This window comes from Crinia signifera, chromosome 3 (assembly GCF_055691185.1).
Source record: "Crinia signifera chromosome 3, ASM5569118v1, whole genome shotgun sequence".
NCBI lineage: Eukaryota > Metazoa > Chordata > Amphibia > Anura > Myobatrachidae > Crinia > Crinia signifera.
Window position 1 is genome coordinate 229,434,789 of NC_139219.1, and position 20,547 is coordinate 229,455,335.

General features: G+C 46.8%; 1 long non-coding RNA gene and 1 pseudogene across 1 annotated transcript in view; one reads left to right on the forward strand and one right to left on the reverse strand.

Annotated features, from left to right (window-relative positions):
- LOC146064281 (uncharacterized) overlaps positions 1–20,547 on the reverse strand; it is a 95,543-nt gene that overhangs the window by 12,855 nt on the left and 62,141 nt on the right. The gene's annotated exons all lie outside the window — the stretch shown is intronic.
- LOC146062671 (phosphatidylethanolamine-binding protein 4 pseudogene) lies at positions 2,523–3,432 on the forward strand (annotated as a pseudogene).

Here is a 20,547-nt window from a genome sequence, read left to right on the forward strand (position 1 = left end):
TTGACGTTTTAATACGCTAATTTCTATTTGGAGAGTGCCGTCTCCTGTTTTTCTTTCATTGGAAAACACTATGTTTCTATATTAACCATTCTGGAAGGCACCCCAAAACTATTACATTGGCTGGATCTGAATGCCAGCCCCTACCAATTCTATATTTATATAGATATATATATTTTTAGATCGATCGATCTATCTAATCTATCTTTTTATATATATATTTACATTATGCCTTTGATAAAGGACCTTTTTTTGATTGATTTGGTCCATCGCATGTTCACACTTGGGACTGATTGTGTGCGTCTGCACATGTGCAGACGCAGGGTGCGTGCACCCACGACGAACATTCTGCTCGCTGGGTGCACACATCCAGGACAGCAAGCGGGGGGTGGAGAAGGGCGGAGAGTGCCAGGCAGCCCCATTACCATATGCGAACACCCAATGTTTCATGTTGCTGTGCGTTTTCATGGTAATGAGGCCGTGTCGCGGGTCAGGATTATATGTGTGCTTTACAGCAAGTGTTCTTATGAAGTGTATTCAATGCCCTGAGGGCGAACTATGACAGAGAGCAGTGCTGATAGCTCACCATCATGGCTCAGGCTTGCCCTCAGTATTCAACCAACAGCCCTTAACTCGCCGTTCCCACCTCGCTGGTTCTTTTCAGTGAGGTGGAAACAGTGAGTGAAGCCATCAAAACGGCGGAGCTCGCTACAAAATGCAGTGGGCTTGCTGCATTTGCAGCGAACCTCACCATTCTGGGGAATCATCGCTGTGCTCTGACGGCGAGGATTTCCCTGGAACATTGAATACAGCAAGCAGCCGGTGAGGGAGTTAGACGGCGAAGATGGCTTGTGTTCTCCGATCCTCGAAGAAAAAAAAGCCATCCTCACTGCACAAATCCCTCGCCGGCGGCATTGAATATCGCCCTTTATCTTAAAGGCGCTATCTTGAAGTACAACTAAAGTCTGTTCGATGTTATTGATTTAATATTTTAATAATTTATTGCTTATCTTTCTCTTTTTTGATTCATGCTTTCATTATGTTTTTTGTTTGCATTAACATAAGTAACTGATTACCACGGGCAATTGTGCTTTTATACTGTGTAATATGATATTTACTACTATGTATTAGTGTAGTGGTCGTCAACCCGTCGCTTGTGAGGTATCAGTAGCTCGCCTGAGCAAAACGGGTGGCTCGACCACTGTTGCCCGCCCAACGCCTGTATGTCCAGCCACCCACCTGCCGACGTCCGCGGCCCTGCTGCTGTGGCCGCCAGGCAGGCAGAGGCGCTGGGGGCACAGCCAGCAGTTCACACAGCACTGGCCATGCCCTCACACCAACAAAAATTATGCCCTCAAAATTCTATACCTTTCTGTACCTTTCTACGCAGTCAAAGTTGGGAGGTATGCATTAGGTGTGAGGGGCATTGCAATGTGAGGCATAATGTGTCAGGGGCATTACAGTCTGCAGCATACTATAGTATCAGTATCATAGGCATTGTGGTGTTTGGCATAATGTTTTTTTTTGTCTCGAGTAGCTCACGCTCAATTAGGGTTGGATACCACTGTATTAGTGCAATGTAGTTGTTTAGGGCCAGATTCTCTAAGCTTCAAAAGTGATAAAATGGTGAGTGATAAACAGACAGCCAATTAACTCCTACCTGACATGTCACAGGCTGTGTTTGAAAAATGTCAGTCAGGAGCTGATTGGCTGACCCTTTATCACTCTCCATTTTATCACTTTTGAAGCTTAGAGAATCTGGCCCTTATTCTGTCATGTCCGTGTATCTGGTCATTGGCAAGCAACAGAGTCTGTGTTGCTGTCTACTTTTGGTGAGGTCTGATGACGTCACCGAATGAACGTGACTGCTGAGAGTGGGAAGTTCTGTGTCCTAAAGGGCCTCTGATAGCTGTGATGGATGCAGTGGCGTAACTATATATTTTGCTCCCCCCTGCCAAAAAGTTTGTGGCGCCCCCTGGGCTCCTCTCCAGCGTGTTTCCCCAGCGGAGAAGCTGAAACAGTAGAGAGGCAGAGAGACCAGCAGACACATCTGCTTCCCTTGGCTCAGACGTGGGAGAGGCCGCCCTAGCATGCCCATTCGCACACCCATCCTTTACATAGTAGCCAATAGCCAGCTCTGTGTACAGTCAATTAAATCAGTGGGTGGATTTGTCGTCTCTGTCATGGCTGACTCCCCTCCGGTGCTCAGCCAGCAGGCAGCAGCATGTCAGTGCGTTGAGCGGGTGCTGGCGCCCACACAGACCCCGCTGCCTCTTGCTCCCCCAAGCAGCTGCTGGGGCTGCCTTACAGTAGTTACGCCACTGGATGGATGTGGTATTTATGTAAGCACTGATTATGCACTGTAAAATTTCGGGAAAACAAAGTTTCCCTTTTGATAAAGCTCTGAGAAAAGAGCATCCTTCCCTATCAGCAGACCCCGCCTCTCAGCAGACCCCGCCCCCTATTAGGGCTGCTTCCAAAAATTTCCCGGGCTGGTTTTCCAACCCAATCCGCCCCTGCATCACAGAATGACAGAGCTAACTGAAGCTTCATTCAAATTTGAGTAATTATGACATCACAGAAGGACAGAGCTAACTGAAGCTTCATTCAAATTTGAGTAATTATGACATCACAGATATAGAATCATAGAACTCGGGCAAAGCATAAGAGTCTGCAGACAAGCACTGGCCAGAACGCAGAGTGGTGACTTCTTGACAAGACTTGCTAATATGTCAAGGTTATTATTTCAGGTTGGATTCCTGCTTTCATTCTTATCCATCACTTCTTGTAGGCCTATTTCATGCGACTTTGAGCCTATCATTGGAGATGACACCAGTTTCTGCAGTAACGATCTTCATGTTATATACCCCAAGATGGGTGATGCCTCCTGTATTTATATACCAAAATGTAATGGATATCATAGTGGCTTGACACAAAATTGGGGACCTCCACTGATCAAATATGACAACGCCAAGCCAGAAATGATGTATACATTGATTATGGTGGATCCAGACGTTCCAAACAGACTCAAGCCAATATACAGGTTCTGGAGACACTGGCTCGTCACTGATATACCAGGTGATGTTCTCCTCAGAGGCGAAGACGTAACTGGAAATGTCTTATCTTCTTACCATCGACCAAACGTACCAAAGCAAACAGGATATCACAGATACCAGTTCCTGCTCTACATGCAAAAACCAGGATATTCTCCCAATCTCCTATCTGGCGAGGAGCCTCGTGCAAGTTGGGATGTTACCGAATTTGTCCAACGGTCTGCCTTAGGTGATCCTGTAGCCACCTCTCAATTCATGGTCATTCACCCGCTCCAGTAGGATTCCATAACTGTGCGGTTTTAAACTGAAGCAAGAAACAGATTCAAATGTTTGGAAGGCTGTTAATGATAAAACATCTAGGGGTAGATGTATGAAGCAGTGATAAGGGAGGAGAAGTGATAAAGTGCCTGGTACTTTATCACCAGACAATCGGCTTCTAACTATCCCTTTTTAAACCTAGTCTGTACAGGACTGGGTGTAAAAAGGGATAGTTAGAAGCCGATTGTCTGGTGATAAAGTACCAGGCACTTTATCACTTCTCCTCCCTTATCACTGCTTCATATATCTACCCCCTAATGAATTAATGAAAATAATTTTCCAAATTGTTTTTATTGCAAAACATAAGCATTACAATGTGAAATGTCATTAATAACAATATGTATTGCAAACATTTTCTATATTTCCTATTCATCAGAAATATTACTGATATGTCTATGGATTAGAAAATCAAACAGCAAAGATTATGTATATATGTCAACTGTATTAATATTAAAACATTTGAACACATGAATATACAATATTCTATTCAATACAAATTTCAATAAATGAGATCTATAATTGAGCTCCTGGCGTAACTGATTGTTTTTTCTTGGGTTAAAAGAATTGTATTTGTCAATTATTGATGTTATCATCTTATTATTATTAATCAGATAAATAAAAGATAATTAGTGTCAAATAAGTGTAAAAACAGGTTGAAAGGGGAGTTTATGGTGGGAGGGGGAGAGAAAAAGAGGGGGGGATGGGGAAGGGGAAAGCCATGCGTGTCCAAGCCATCCGTTCCTTTTTTGATTAAGCTATAGGTGGGTCTTGTAAAAGTATTCTGGTCTCATACCAGAGAGTTGTACGGAAACATTTATGAATTTGTTGTTTGATGTCCGTTGGCAAGGCGTCTATATAACTCTCCCATACCTCAAAGAAGAATTTTGTTTGAGATTCCTTAGGTAATGTTGTTTCAGTCCATTCACGTTTAAATATTTGGAATCATTTTTCTTCGAACATAAGAAATGAGGGAGGTACATTGGATATCCATTGTGGTAATATGCATTTTCTTGCTACCGCAGAAAGGTACAACAACATTTTTTGCATCCTACTGAAATTTTTGGGGTGGTTGGCAAATATCCCAAGATGGCCCATGCTGGTGTCAATAGTAGATAATTTACCAAATGATCTACCGAAAATTTTCTGACTGTCGTCCAAAATTTTTGAATAGCTGAACATTCCCATAAACAATGGTATAAATCTGCATCAGAGCCATTGCATTAAGGACACACCGAAGAGTTGGTTAGGCCCATTAAAGTGCAGCGATGGGGAGAAAAGTAGCCCCTGTACAGTATTTTGAAAAGCATGTCTTTGTAGGACGTGGCTGATATTGTTTAGTGGAGTATAGCAGAGCTTTTAAGATAGTCTTTTCATTTAGATTGGGGAAGCGTGACTGCCATTTAGCAATACCTGTTTGGAATTGGCCTGTATAGTAAGGTTCTCATAATTTTTGGTAATAGTAAGTAATAGCTCTTCTGGAGTAACCTACGTTCAACAGAGCCTTAAAAAGGTGATTATCCCAGTCTGCTGTGCTTATTGTAGATATGATAACACCTTATTGGTGTAGAGTTGAGCTTAGAGAAAAGCCAGATTACATGGTGGTAAAAAATCATAATGGGATTTTGCCTGTATGTAATACCCCATTCACACCAGCATAATTTCCGCGGGAACAACCCGCGACCAGCGCAGGTGTGAAAGGTTCCCGGGCCAAAATCCCGGCAAAAAATGCCGGGATTTCAACCCTGATTTGGAGCAGGGTTGTTCCCGGGTTTAACCCGGGGACCTGGCCGGTGTGAATGGGGTAGGAGATACCCGGGTATCATTATTCTTTTTCATATATTGTCCCCCTTAAATGTGGAATAGGATGACAACAACACAATCAGCACCTCACTCAGAATGGGGCACCCGTCTCCCCATGTGTACACAGCTTATATAAGAGATGAAAAGACACATGAGGGCAGAAGGACCCTGCTCTTTCGGGATATGGCCACTATTTAGGTTGACAGGGCTTAGGTCGACAACTGAAATAGGTTGCCATGACTAAGGTCGACAGGGTCAGAAGGTCAACACAAGCATTAAGTCGACAATGGGAAGGTCAACATTGTTTTTTTTCCATATTACTGTATTTTGAGCGGGCATGTGCCCACAGGCGGTATTTCATACCGTACCATCCACTACAGGGTGGTGGGAGTATAATAGTGTGCCGAGGGCAGCGTGGCACTGTGCCCAAAGCATGGCAAGTGCAGTGGTACACTTAGACTGTGTCCATGTTGACTATGTCGACATTTGGGACAAAAAAAAGGGGAAAACTCATGTCGCCCTATTTCAGGTGTCGGCCTTAGCCCTGTCAACCTTCAGGTCACCCCCGGACTGTTATAATAAATATAACACAGCACTGCACCACTGGACTGGTTACCATAGTGCAGGTCACCCCCACACTGATGCAGCACAGCACTGCACTGCACCACTGGACTGGCTACAATAGAGCAGGTCACCCCCACACTGATGCAGCACAGCACTGCACTGCACCACTGGACTGGCTACAATAGAGCAGGTCACCCCCACACTGATGCAGCACAGCACTGCACTGCACCACTGAACTGGCTACAATAGAGCAGGTCACCCCCACACTGATGCAGCACAGCACTGCACTGCACCACTGGACTGGTTACCATAGAGCAGGTCACCCCCACACTGATGCAGCACAGCACTGCACTGCACCACTGGACTGGCTACAATAGAGCAGGTCACCCCCACACTGATGCAGCACAGCACTGCACTGCACCACTGAACTGGCTACAATAGAGCAGGTCACCCCCACACTGATGCAGCACAGCACTGCACTGCACCACTGGACTGGTTACCATAGAGCAGGTCACCCCCACACTGATGCAGCACAGCACTGCACTGCACCACTGAACTGGCTACAATAGAGCAGGTCACCCCCACACTGATGCAGCACAGCACTGCACTGCACCACTGGACTGGATACAGTAGAGCAGGTCACCCCCACACTGATGCAGCACAGCACTGCACTGCACCACTGGACTGGATACAGTAGAGCAGGTCACCCCCATGCTGCTTTCACATTGCCTAAACGTTTGAGACCCGGTATTTTGAAACGGTATTTAAAACGGTTTATTACCGTTTTAAACCCCTTTCACACCGCACATAAATACCAGGTCTCATGCAGGTTTGCAGTGCAAAAGCAGGACAGACAGTAGCTATGAGAGCGCAGTGCATATGTAATGAGCCACTCATTACATATGCACATATGTAATGAATGCAGTGCATATGAATGAGTCCTACACAGTTCAGATACAGTACAGCAGGTCACCCCCAGACTGACACAACACAGCACTGCACCACTGAACTGGACTGATACAGCAGAGGAGCTCACTCCAAGACTGCTACCGCACAGCACTGCGCCACTGGACTGGACCGATACAGCAGAGCAGGTCACCCCCACAATGATACAGCAGAGGCAGAGCAGGTTGCCAATCCATGCCACTTTCCCACAGCCACTAACACATCCTCTCACTAGAACTGGGAAGAAGTTGGTGCCGAGCCATTTGGAATTATATAGGGTCTGGATATCAGGAGAATCTGACAGAGGGATGATGACATTTTGGCACATTCTGGGATCCGAGTTTAGTGGGAACAGCGAGCTGAGCTCTGATCCCGTCTCAGATTGTGAAGTTCAGGTACGTTCGGATCTTGGAGATCCGAATGCGCTCATCCAGGGACGGAGCTACCATTAGGCAGCCTTAGGCAGCTGCCTAGGGCGCCAGCCGCTAGAGGGCGCTCTTCCTTCAGTGGGTCCCAATTTATGGTGAGGTTTCCTCCCGCACTGTGCCCGTCACCACAAACAGCAGTCGCTCGATCTCACTCCCACTTTGCATGCTAATTGTCCCTCTCTCCCCATAGTGAGGAGAACAAGTGACGTCCAGCACTTATCCAGGAGCGCACCCACACACGCTGTCTTCCCTCTCATCACACTCCCTGCACACTGTGTCTTGCCTGCCAGGCACCTTCTGTAGTGAAGCTGCTCAGCACTGACAAAGGTTTTCCTGTACGGATGACGTTACAGGGACACCCGCCGATCGCACCACTCCAACCCGCCCCCATGCCTGTCAATCAGCCCCAACGGGGTCCTGTCAGCACAGTCCAGTCGGCACAGTGCAAATTGCAGCCACCAGGGGGCGCAGCGCGGGGGGTTATGGGAGTTGTAGTCTCCAGAGTCACATAGTATCCAGGAAGCAGAAACTTAGAGCTGTGTGGGAGCAAGGCATGCTGGAAGGAGGCTGTCATCCTGGGATCTAGGCTGCTCTTTGCACTTAACCCCTTGCCCTTGGGTACCTTATTCGGGGCAGCAGAGGAGGCTTTCTGCTGACCCTGTGCCCCCTCAGCAGATGTCACTGGGCAGGCTGCTGACACTCTAAAGGCCTGGCCCACCATGTCCCCTGGGAAGATAAGTACCCCACTCTGGCTTATACAATTATACAGTACATGTTTGTTCAGTGTATATATATATATATATATATATATATATATATATATATATATATATATATATATATATATATATATATATATATATATATATGGTACATACATACATATATATTGTCCATAACTAGCGGCACTCTGGACTAATAAAAAAAGTGTAATTAATTCAATGTATCAGCATTTTATCGTGCTTTTTTTCAAGTTCAGCTGAGAAAAGTGCAATAAAGCACTGAAACATTGACTTAATGATGCTTTTATTGAGAGTAATTGATCCAGAGTGCCACCAATTGTGGATATTGTATTTATGGGACTGTGTGACTGCTAGAAAAAGGGGGGGGGGGGAGTAGTCAGATGTTTTGCCTAGGGTGCCAAGAAACCTAGCACCGGCCCTGTAAGTGACACAACTGGTTGTTAGTGGTACCGGCCCTGTACCCATATCTGCACGCTGTTCGAATCTACTTATTGTTCGCTGCATCTCGATTACGGGTCCACGGGCAATACTTACATCTGAAATTCTGTGTCTAATGGGGCCTACACATGTAGTGATTTTAGGTAATTTTCGAAGCAATCCGTGTGTGGGGGAGATAGCGATATGTGTCCTAGAGCGGAGCTTTTACCCATCTAGATTTATACAGCATGCAGTATAAACCTAGTCAGATCGATCATGTTCTCACCGGTGAACACTGGCCCTGACAGATCACGCAGCGCTGTGTCCGGAGCGATCTACATTGCTAATATCGCTGGCACACATCGCTCCGTGTGTAGGCCCCATAACAAAAGCGATATTACTGATCATTAGCAGCACCCACAATTACAGGGACCCAGATTAATATCCACATCTGGACTGTGTATAGTATAGGCCCTGCCATTCATTAACGGCACCTGCTACTAGTGTGTCAGTGTGCCAGGGCCCGCCTGACACATGCAGAAGTTTTGTTATTTTAAATATTGGAAACATGCCGGAGTAAGCAGAACCTGTCCGCCTACTTCTGTCATATGACAAGTTGGAGAGAAGTTGGCTGTTTTGAGGAAAAGGTTTGCAGGTTGGCCGGTCTGATGAAAAAGTTGGTTAGGTGTGTGGTGTGGGGTGGTGTGTTGGTTGGACAGACAACAAGTTATGCTGGCCATACAACAGAAGTAGGCGGACAGGTTCTCCTACTCCTGCATGTTTTGAATATTTAAAACAATAAGACATTGAGGACGAGATGTATCAAATGGAAAATGCGGTAAAACCCCGGTTTTACCGCATTTTCCAATGTATCAAAAATGATACCGCACTGAAGGGTATCGCCACCTTTGGGTGGCGATACCCTATAGAAGTCTACCTATAGACGCAAATCCGCCGCCTCGCCGACCCCCCCTCTGGCTTACCTTCCTTAAGGGTCCTCCTGGACCCCGGTAGGTAAGCCCTGCCTCCCCCTAGTGAAGCAGCCGGACATCCTTCCGGCTGCAGGGGGGAGGAGGAAGCGCCGGGGACAGCATGCATAGCTGTCCCCGGCGTTAGGGGAGAGCGTGGCGGCAGGGAGGTGACGCAGGGAGGTGACGTGTACAGGTATCGCGGGGGGCCTCCGTCACCGCACCGCGATGCCAGACGCATATGTTAGTACATATGCAGCAGCATCGCGGCGGGGGGGGGGCGGCGAAGGGCGGCGATGTATTTTAATACATCCCACCCTGACACACACACATACAAAGACACATGATGGACAGACAGATGCTGACAGATTGACAATAACATGCTGAAACACAGGTGCTGACAGACTTTGACACACTGGGGGGAGTGCTGCTACCGCTGATGACGGGTGGGCGCTGATTCCATTGATGATGGGGCACTAATGATGGTTAGATTGTGAAGGGGTGAAAGTGCATGGAGTGCTGCAAATTGGGTTGAGGAAGAAGTTTGCGGGTGCCTCAATTGCTTGGGGTGGGGTTCAGCAATTTTGATTACAGGGTTGGAGGGGTGCGGTGATCCAGGCTGCCCCTCCTGCTGACAAGCAGCTCCCTGGAGGCTGTGACAGTGAAGTAGGCCGACACTGTTGGCTAGTGCTCACCAACTAACGGTTCAGTTGGGGAGTTAGCCAGACTGTTTGTCAGCATCTGGGAGAAAATGGTTGGTAATGTTTTGCTCTCACACATTGGACCGATTATTATTCAACTAGTTGCCAATGGACCTAAGATGAAGGCAGGTTATATGACATTAGCAGGGTATATGTGAAATGATATTGTATAAAGTGAGATGATAGAGTGTGAGTATACTTTATATACAGTTTATCACCTCACTTATATGTGTATACATACACTCACACTGCTATCATTTCACTTATACCTGTATAATCTACACACTATTCGGCTATTAACCCTTTGAGTGCAAACATCAGAGAGATGCTAAAAATACCAGCATCGCTCACATTTGTTATATAAATGTAAATGTTAAAAAAAAAGGATTATATTTACTATATATAAAAGGTAAACACTGTAGTAGGGTCTCATGTGCAGATTATGTCATGATCAGTATGACATCACACACACTAACCACAGGATGTTTTGAGTTGTTGCCGTGGAATCCTCACTTCTCAGTACGAGTTGTTGGAAAGTGGATGCATTCCCTTTTTCAGAAAGAGAAAATATATAAAGAATATATTACAATGTCTGATTGGGAGGAGGAGCTTCCTCCCAATGTGATTCTCGTGAAAGAGGCCTGCGCTAAGAATCAGTTTATCAGCTGGACACGTGATCCTGTGAGACCAGCGAGGGTGACACCAGATTTGGGAGAGGAGCTTCCTCCCAATGTCATTTTAGTGAAAGAGGCCGTGGATAAAGTACCATTTGCCAAGTGGATACGTAACCACTCATGGATCCCACCAATAGAAACACCTGATGTGGAGACCATTCCTGGCAGAGTGACAGTTGTGAAAGAGGCCAGCGCTGAAAAGCGGTTCATCAACTGGACCCATGATCCTGTGATCCCATCAAAGAAAACACCTGATGTGGATGAGACAAGTCCTGGCCAAGTGATACTTGTGGAAGAGGCCGTGGCTAAAATACCATTTGCCAAGTGGATACGTTACCACTCATGGGTCCCACCAATAGAAACACCTCGTGTGGAGACCATTCCTGGGCAAGTGATACTTGTAAAAGAGGCCTGCGCTGAAAAGCGGTTCATCAACTGGACCCATGATCCTGTCATCCCATCAAAGAAAACACCTGATGTGGATGAGACAAGTCCTGGCCAAGTGATACTTGTGGAAAAGACCTGTGCTGAAAAGCGGTTCATCAACTGCACATGTGATCTTGTAATCCCACAGATGGTACCATCATCAGTTGAGACGGCCTTAACCCCTAATATAATACCTGAGCCAGTAACAGCCAGCAGTGTAACATCTGATAAAGCTGCCAAGCCAGGGAAAGGAAAGTGCAGAAAGCGGGTACTCAGGTGTCTGCGGTACATCTTCTGCTGCCGTCCAATTATAACTGAGGACTAATGAACTCTGCTCGCCGCTCCTGACCGGCCCCTCTGTGACCCTCTGTGTACCGACCCGGCTTGTTGTAATTGGATTCTGCTTCTGTCTCACCCTTGTCTGCCTATTACAGTGATACCTGCGTACCAGATCCCCCTATACTATAATCTTTTCCGACTGAAATGGACATTGGGCTGGTACCTATAATGTACATTGTACAATAAATGTTACGGTACTTATGTAGTAACTGGGCTGCCGATTTTTTGATTGTATGCCTTAAGTTAAGGCATACAATCAGATGCGATGCGATGCGATATCGCATCGCATCGCATCGCATCGCATCCGATATCGGATGCGATGACCCGATTTTTCCATAGGAATCAATGTTAAAATGATTCCTATGGAAAAATGGGTCCTTTTCATACCCCTACTATCCAAGTGGGCATGGAGTTGGATATAAACCTGTGGCGAGCGTAGCGAGCCACCGAGCCCGAAGCGTGGCGAGCGAAGCGAGCCCCGCGAGGGGACGGTATTCGTCCCCTCGCGGGGCTCGCTTCGCTCGCCACGCTTCGGGCTCGGTGGCTCGCTACGCTCGCCACAGGTTTATATCCAACTCCATGCCCACTTGGATAGTAGGGGTATGAAAAGGACCCATTTTTCCCATTGAATTCCATGTTAAAATGGACTCAGTCCATTTTAACATTGATTCCTATGGAAAAATCGGGTCATCGCATCGCATCGCATCGAATCGCATGGTCGCATGCGATGCGATGCGATCTCCCGATCCGACCCGATTTAGAAATCGGCAGCCCAGTTACTACATAAGTACCAATGTTACCCCTTTTTACACCTTTATCTGCTTATCCATCCTATCAGTAAGCTAGGCGGGTGTGTGTGTGTGTGTGTCTGCAAACAGAGCAGGTTTAGCTGAAGAGGTAAAGTGACCCCTGCGTACCAGATGCTCCTGCAGGTAATATTCCCGATTGTATTGGAAATTGGGCTCTTATCTATGCTGTATGATATAACACTACAACACACAGCACTAACTCAGCATTTCTGTTCAAAAAATATTTGTAAAAAGGAAAACTTTGCTATGTGTCAACCCGCACTGCTGTAGTGGACCCTGTAGGGTGAGAGGAAATAATTACAGTGTCAAAAACTGTTAGATTGGTAACAACAACAAAAAAAAATTACTGTTGGTGCTAAAATGTTCACACTGATTCGGGGACCCAGCAACCCACCTCATCCATAAATCTGACAAATTGTGCAGATTTATTCAGAACTTCCCATTCATCCTGCCTATCCCAATTTGCAGTCTGTAATTGTAATAGTCAAAGAGGAATCCTGCACTCTTATTAGCTGAAACACTCACTACCCTGACCCAGGGAGCGCAAAACCAAATGTATTATATATTAACAATTATGCACACAGAGGAATTGTGTGTATGGGGGAAATTAAAGCCCTGTACATACACATCGATTTGCTTTTGATTCAATGTTAGATTTGATTTTCTATTAGATCTGGCATTAGATCTTTCCATTCGATTTGGCATTAGATCTGTACTTTTGCATTAGATATCGAATTTGATATTCATTCATGGTACATTGAACACATTTGATTTACTAGATCGAATTCGATATTTCCTTGGCTAAACAGTAGATTTTTCTGTTCGATTTTGTGAAAACAGGAGCGCGAATCGAATTTGGATCGAAAGTGACACAAAAACCATTAGATTTAGTTTAGGATTCGATTAGATTTTACTTCTATAAGCAAAATCAAATTGAAAATCTGTAAAAAAAATAAAAAAAATCGATGCATGTGTACTGGGCTTTACTAAGATGGGAGTTCAATTTCACATGGGATGTCGCTATGGGTAAGTGTTAGAATCTACTAATTTAGCATCTTCTAGAAGATAATAGATAGTATCTGATATACTCCCACCTTAGTAAATTCCCACAATGACTTATTTTGTGTGTTCATAAATGACCTTACATAGTTATATATAAAGGGCTATTCTGATTCAATCAGAAAGCCACAATCACACTTAGATGGACAAAACCATGTGGATTGCAGGTGGGGCAGATGTAACATGTGCAGAGAGAGTTAGATTTGGGTGGGGGGGGGGGGTTGTACTTCAAACTGATATCTATATTGCAGTGTAAAAATGAAGCAGCCAGTGTTGCCCTTCTCTGAACCCTTACTAGTTCCAAGATTTGTTTTTCTTATGGAGTAGTGCCCAGAACTGTACACTGTATTCTAGATGAGGCCCTACCAACAATTTATGTAGTGGCAAAATGACACTGTCTTCCCTAGCCTCTGTGCCCCATTTTATGCATGCTAATACTGTATTAGCCATTGCAGCTGCTGGTTGACATTGAGCAGTAAAGCTGTGTACACCCGGGCTATAATCGCTGAGCGACCATATTGGCAGCGATTGGAGTGTGCACCGGCAAAAAAAATCACCAGGTGCGCGCTCCCGTTTTTAGCCCCCTTATGATCTCTGGTTGCAGGCTTGCTCCTGCGACCAGCTGATTCCCTCTACGGCTCCCCCGGCAGAGGTTCCCTTTCATCAGCGACCATCTCTGGTCGCTGATGAAAAGGAGACACTGAGCAATATATTGCTCAGCAATATATCTGCCCTGTGAGTACATAGCTTCAGACTACTGACATTGACCACCCCCAAATCCTTCTCCATTAAAGATTTACCCCATTTAATTTGGAGATTGGATGCTTGTTTTTGGTACATAGGTGCAGGCATACTCTCTGAGCACACCCCCCCAGAGAGGGAGGAGGAGAAAACGGCAGAGTAGCAGCCACATGAAGAGAATTGGGGCTCACTTTATCTAATCCCAAAATATAGGCATTAAAACAAGCAATATCTTCTCTTCCCTATAAGTGCACAGGAAAGTAGAACATACTGTTGCAATTTTTGAAAGCACATATTTTATTTGTACTACCGACTTTTCTATATAGTTTGATCAATATTTTGCTTTACAGAAGGTCCTGGTACCACATTTTCATTTTTATTTTAATTCAATGATTTCTGTAGAAATTTTTAGAATACAATAAGCAAAAAACCCGATATAGGCAAGGAGTGGAACAGACATAAACACCAGACCCGACACAGTTGCTGAAACGACAGACGTAGGGTACTTATACAGTAAAAAATAATCGAAATGTTGTTAACAATAAAATACCATACAGAGACAAAAATGTATTAAGTGTGAGCATTCCAAACAAAAGCTTTTCATTGCAGGATATGTGGACTACCATTACCCAAAGGCGCCATTTGGGTTATAGATACTAGCGGATATATAACGCACATCAATTTAAGGTAGTATATCACACTAAAATATAGCAAATACAAATAAAGAAATATAGACTATCAGCATAATACCCATTGAAAAAAAAAAAGGAAGGAAAAAAAGATTGTTGCAAAGTCAGGTGTCCGGTCAAACAGAGAAAATAAGAAATAAAAATTAACTAAACCCACCAATAAAACCCAAAACAAACCAACCCTATAACCCCCCCACCCTGTACAACCCACCCACAACTAAGGCGTACTTGGATCCCTTAACCATAACCCCTTTATTCTAAATTCTACTATTCTATGCAAACTCCCCCCTCCCCCTTTATTTACAGGATATTATAACAAAGATACGGTATATCGGGGGAAGTGGACTTGACCTTTATGTGTAGACGGATCAAAATAAAAAAAAACTCCCCCACCATCAAATTCAATGACAGTGCGTTCACCATACAGAATCAGTAATGCAGCATCACATAGTATACATTAAAAGTACCTATAACAGTAGTAAAATCAGGATGGATATATATGCATGGTATTGCATACGGTATTACTGAGGAAAAATAATAGTGCTGCTAAAGAGAAATGGGTAGAAATGGTGGAAGAGATCTCACAAAAAGCAATACAGCGTAAATGATCAATCCGGCCAGTCCTTAGGTCCATATAGTATAGGAAAAATAGCAATAAGGTGTTTGTCTACAGCGTCTCGGGGATAATCCAGGCAGCATTCTGGACATGCGAACATAGCTTCCCAGAGACTTGAAGCAACCAAGGCAAGTTTTACAGCAGACAGGCCCATAAAGGTACGTGTATCTGGGGTTGGTACAGGAGCAGTAGCGTTCACATATGTACTGTATATAGGCAGGCTGCCCTCCACGACCTCTGCAGTCTCCACTGCACCATCAGGAGTACAGACAGGAGACAGGCCACCATAACAAACATCATCAAACTTGCTTAAAAGCCTGGTAGTAGAGACTTAGAATCGCCAAAATAATTATTTGAGTGGAGAGTTCCATGATCCTGTATAATGCTCATTATATATAAATATTATTGTCTCTAATTCAATAAATCCTCAGCTGTAAAATAGCCGCACACAAGTGGAAAGGCGATGGCTAGCACGTCGCCAGGTATATATAGAATGTCAACGGCGTAAAGAGGGTCCAATAGGATAATATTCAGAGGACTCAAGGAAAATAGCTAAATATCTGTGCAGAGGATTTGGTGACAGTGCTCCCCACTCATTCATTCCAAGCTGCGTCACAAGTATAGTCCAGCATGTAGCAAGGGTCACAACTGCCCCGGAGATTCAACCCACCTTGCAGGTTCCAGAAAATGTATATCAGAAGTACCTGCTAAGCCCAGAGCAGGATCAGTTCTGTACAAGTACCGCAGCCCAGGAGACAGGCAAGCAAGATGGCGCCAGCTTCTCCGTGCGGTGTGCCTCGGAGGAGACAGTTCCCACTCTCTTCGGCCAATCCTCCGGAGAGTCACCAGACGCCCCAACCCGCCGAGTCGCCCGGCAAGAGGCACCAGCACAGTCGGCCATCTGAGCTGCACCCCAGGGACTCTGGCGTTCAGCCAGAGCCGCCGGAGGATCCAAAATGGCACCCTGGAGAGGATGCACGGCGCACAGCAGGCCCACCCGATCATCCAGGACTCCATGAGCCGTCCAGGAGAGCCATGGGCAGCACAGGAGCATCTCTGGAGACACCGGATGTATGTATATGTCGTCCGCAGGTCCCAGGGCGGGATAATTATACAAGATATTTACGGAGCTCACACTCCCCGCACCCGCTCTCAGTGCTGGCCAAGGCACGCCCCACCACATTTTCACTTTAATAGGTAAAAGAACCAAGATACAAGCAGGGCCGGCGCCACCACTAGGCAGCTCTAGGCATTTGCCTAGGGCGCCGGCACCTGGAGGGCGGCAGTTCGCCCCTCACCCCCAGCGAACTGTGTAAAAAAATTGCTGCCCCGGCATCCCTGCAGTGCTGGGGCGGTCAGGGGTGTCCGTGCAGTAGGGGTACCTGCGGCGCCGTCATGTGTATAAAGCTGGCTGCGGCCGGCGGGGTCCCTGTAGTGAATAGCAAATAACTAGCACTATGCGCGCGGCGGCGCGGGAAGCGCTAGTTATTTGCTATTCACTACAGGTACCCCGCCAGCCACAGCCAGCTTTATACACATGACGGCGCCGCAGGTACCCCTACGGCACGGACACCCCTGACCGCCCCAGCACTGCAGGGACGCCGGGGCAGCAATTTTTTTACACAGGTACCACTCCCTCCCCCCGGCACCGGGGCGCCCCCACCCCGACTCGCCTGGGGCGCTCCGGTGCCTTGCACCGGCCCTGCCCTCATCCCTACTATATACACACTTCTGTGATGAAGTCACTCCTGAAGCTTCACTGCAGGGGGTGTCTGATCAGCTTGTATACATAGGTGCTGATTTATGTTTTTGTTGGTGAGTGCTCAAGCCAAAAATATAGGGGAGTGGCTTCATGGGGAAGAGGCGTGACCACAAAATAATACCAATTCATATTACGGAGCACAGTTGTCTCCAATATTCAAATTACAGCAGCAGAGTGCTAAATACATAAATGCCCCCACAGTGCAGGTACATAAATTCCCCCACAGTGCCAAATACATAAATGCCCCCACAGTGTCAAATACATAAATGCCCCCACAGTGCAGGTACTGTACATAAATTCCCCCACAGTGCCAAATAAATAAATGCATTTATTCGCTGGCTGCTGTAATAAAAGCTCTGTTTTTATGAATGGCCAGCTATTATTTTGGGTCTAATAGAGCAACGTGCACTGGATTTACTGACCTTATTCACATGAGCCTTATAGAGTGACTATCAGCTCATGGCCATGCAGGCACCCCAAGAAGAAACTAGAAGCTGAGAAACTAGAAGCTGGCAGAAGAGTCAGTTGGGGTGAGCAAGCTGCCTCCTTGCACTGTGCTGCAGCAGCTGCCCCAGGCTGAGACGGACGCCGGCGGTGGGTGGTCGCGCAGTGGAGGGAGAGGGAGGGGGAGGTTGGCACTGGCGCCCGGCGGCTGTGCGTGAGGTCACGTAAGAGTGCACGGGGTGTGGTGGGGACCGGGTTGCTATGCTTATTGGCGTGCAGGACGGACGTGTGCTGTATAATATAGCGGGTATGAGTTGTATGAGCACGACTCAGGCCCCCCGTGGGTGTTTATCAATTTCCGCGGGTGATCAAGCCCTTGAGCACCCACAGAATTGGCGCCTATGCTTGTATATACACACAAACAGTAGCAGCAGACTGTCATTACTCCAGCACTGACCAGACATGTTGTTTGTTGATTCAATCACAACCTCTCACCTACAATAGTGCATTTGTGAGAATGTGTTTCTGGTTTTAGTTCTATATTATAAAAAAATCTTAAAAACAGCTAAAATCACTGAATTTATTATTATTATCCTCAATTACATCCACAGTCCACAGTTACCATGGTGTGCAGTAAGAAAAAGAAAATAAAAATGAAAAAATTTCTTTTTTTAATTTTGAACTTGCATTAACAGTGGACCCTGTGCATACACACTACGCAGCCAGAAGCTACTGTATAAAATGACACAATGAAGCAACACACTTACACACACAAATGGACTAGTAGACCTGCATTCTGGGCCAATGCTAAAAACCACAATGGCACATTAAGAATACCCCCTGTATTAATTTGAAAAGGTTTCCGTTATAGGGCCCAGGTTTTTGGTCCCCACAACATGACCGTGTTAACAGATTCCAGTCCCCACAATGTGATCAGGGCCGCCGAGAGGCAGGGGGGGCGGGTACATTTTACCTGGGCCCGGGCCTGCCAGGGGGGCCCGGGTCCAGACACACACTTTAAAAAAAATATTTATTGGGCTGCGGGTGCGTCGGGATGACAAGGACCTGTCCGCCCGCCCGCCCGGCCGCCCATGTGTCCGGCCACCCGCCCGTCAGCTGCGGCTGCCCCAGCCTTCCCCTGACTGTCCTTCCCCTGCACACAGAGAGACAGACGCTAGAAGTCATAGTTCACCTGTAGCGTCTGACAGGAAGCACAGCTCTGCACTTCCTGGTAACGCTGCAGAGCTGTGCTCCCTGTCAAAGACGCTGGAAGTGAAAAATGACTTCTAGCGTCTGTCTCTCTGTGCGCAGGGGAAGGCAGGGTACAGCAGGGGCAGCTGCAGCTGATGGGCGGGTGGCAGGACACACGGGCACATATTAACCCCTTGGCAACGAGCTAGAACCCCTGGCAACGGAAATTACCCTTGGCAACGAGCATTAACCCCTGGCAAAAAATATTAACCCCTTGGCAACATCCAATAACCCCTGGCAATGAGCAAGAACCCCTGGCAATGGACAATAAACCCCCCTTGGCAACGAGCAAGAACCCCTGGAAAGGTACATTAACCCCCCTTGGCAATGAGCATTAACCCCTGGGAACAAATATAAACCCGTTGGCAACAAGCAAAAACCCCTGGTAATGCATATTAATCCCTTGGCAACGAGCAAGAACCCCTGGCAACGCACATTAACCCCCCTTGGCAATGAGCAAGAACCCCTGGCAACGCACATTAATCCCCCCTTGGCAACAAGCAAGAACCCCTGGCAACGCACATTAACCCCCCCTTGGCAATGAGCAAGAACCCCTGGCAACGGACATTAACCCCCCCATTGACAACGGACATTAACCACCTTGGCAACGGACATTAACCCCCTTGGCAACAAGCCGGTAATTTATAATTTAGTAGAAGTCTTACTGTGGGGGGCAATGTGGTGTGGCATAGTCAGTGTGTATCGACTTTTGTGTGACATCCCATTTTTTTGGGACGGTCCTGCGGGAATTAGACACTGCATGCGTCTAATTAGGCAGGCAGGCAGGGAGGCAGAGGGCATGGCCAGCAGTTCACACAGTGCCATGCCCTCACAGAGACAAAACGGCGCCCAAAAATTTTTGGAGCGTGCCTCTGGCACACAAATATATTCCTTTCTCCACTGCGAAAGTTGAGAGGTATGCATTAGGGGTGAGGGGCATTGCAATGTGTGGCATAATGTGTCAGGGGCATTACAGTGTGCAGCATAGTATCATAGGCATTGTGGTGAGCTGCATCATGTTTCAGAGAAATGGCGGTGTGTGGCATAATGTATCGCTCGCTCAGACACTGCCCGGCTGTTCCCGACCCGGCGTGCGGCCTGCGCTGCATGTCTCGATCATAGGTCACGCTGCGCAGGCTGCAGCGCTGACCACCAGCGCCGGAACCTGCTTGCCGCCGGGCCTCCCACATCCTCCCACATCATACCCGACGCCGGAACCTGCTCGCCACTGGGCCTCCCACAACATACCCAACACCTGAACCTGCTCGCCACCGGGACTCCAACGTCGCTCATGTCTACCCGACGCCTGCCTATGCACTGCGGACGCCTGCCCCCCTCCGCAGCTCAGAAAAAGTAAGTGTGGGGGCACAGCTCGCCACTCCAGGGGGGCCCCGTGACACTGTTGTACCGGGCCCAGGATTTCTCTTGGCAGCCCTGAATGTGATAATTAGCAGAAAACACACACACACAGGGGTGGACCCGGCGCATACACACTGGCCTCACCTCTGGTGCAATAGCCTATAAATGCGGCTCAAAGTATACACTGGAACATTAGAGTACTTTTTTTGTTTGTGATAGCTTCTCTGTATATCTCCATGGTTATTCCCACTTTCAATGATACTCATACTTGCCTACTTTTGAAAACTAGTTTCAGTGAGATTCCAAGTGCTACCGTAGTAAAATGTGCCGTGCTGTTGAGGGGGGGGGGGGGGGGTAGCGTAGTCAGTCAGCGTTACGCAGTTAACATAGTCAGACAGCGCTTATTGACCATTTTCACCTGCCTGACATGACAGGTGTGAATGT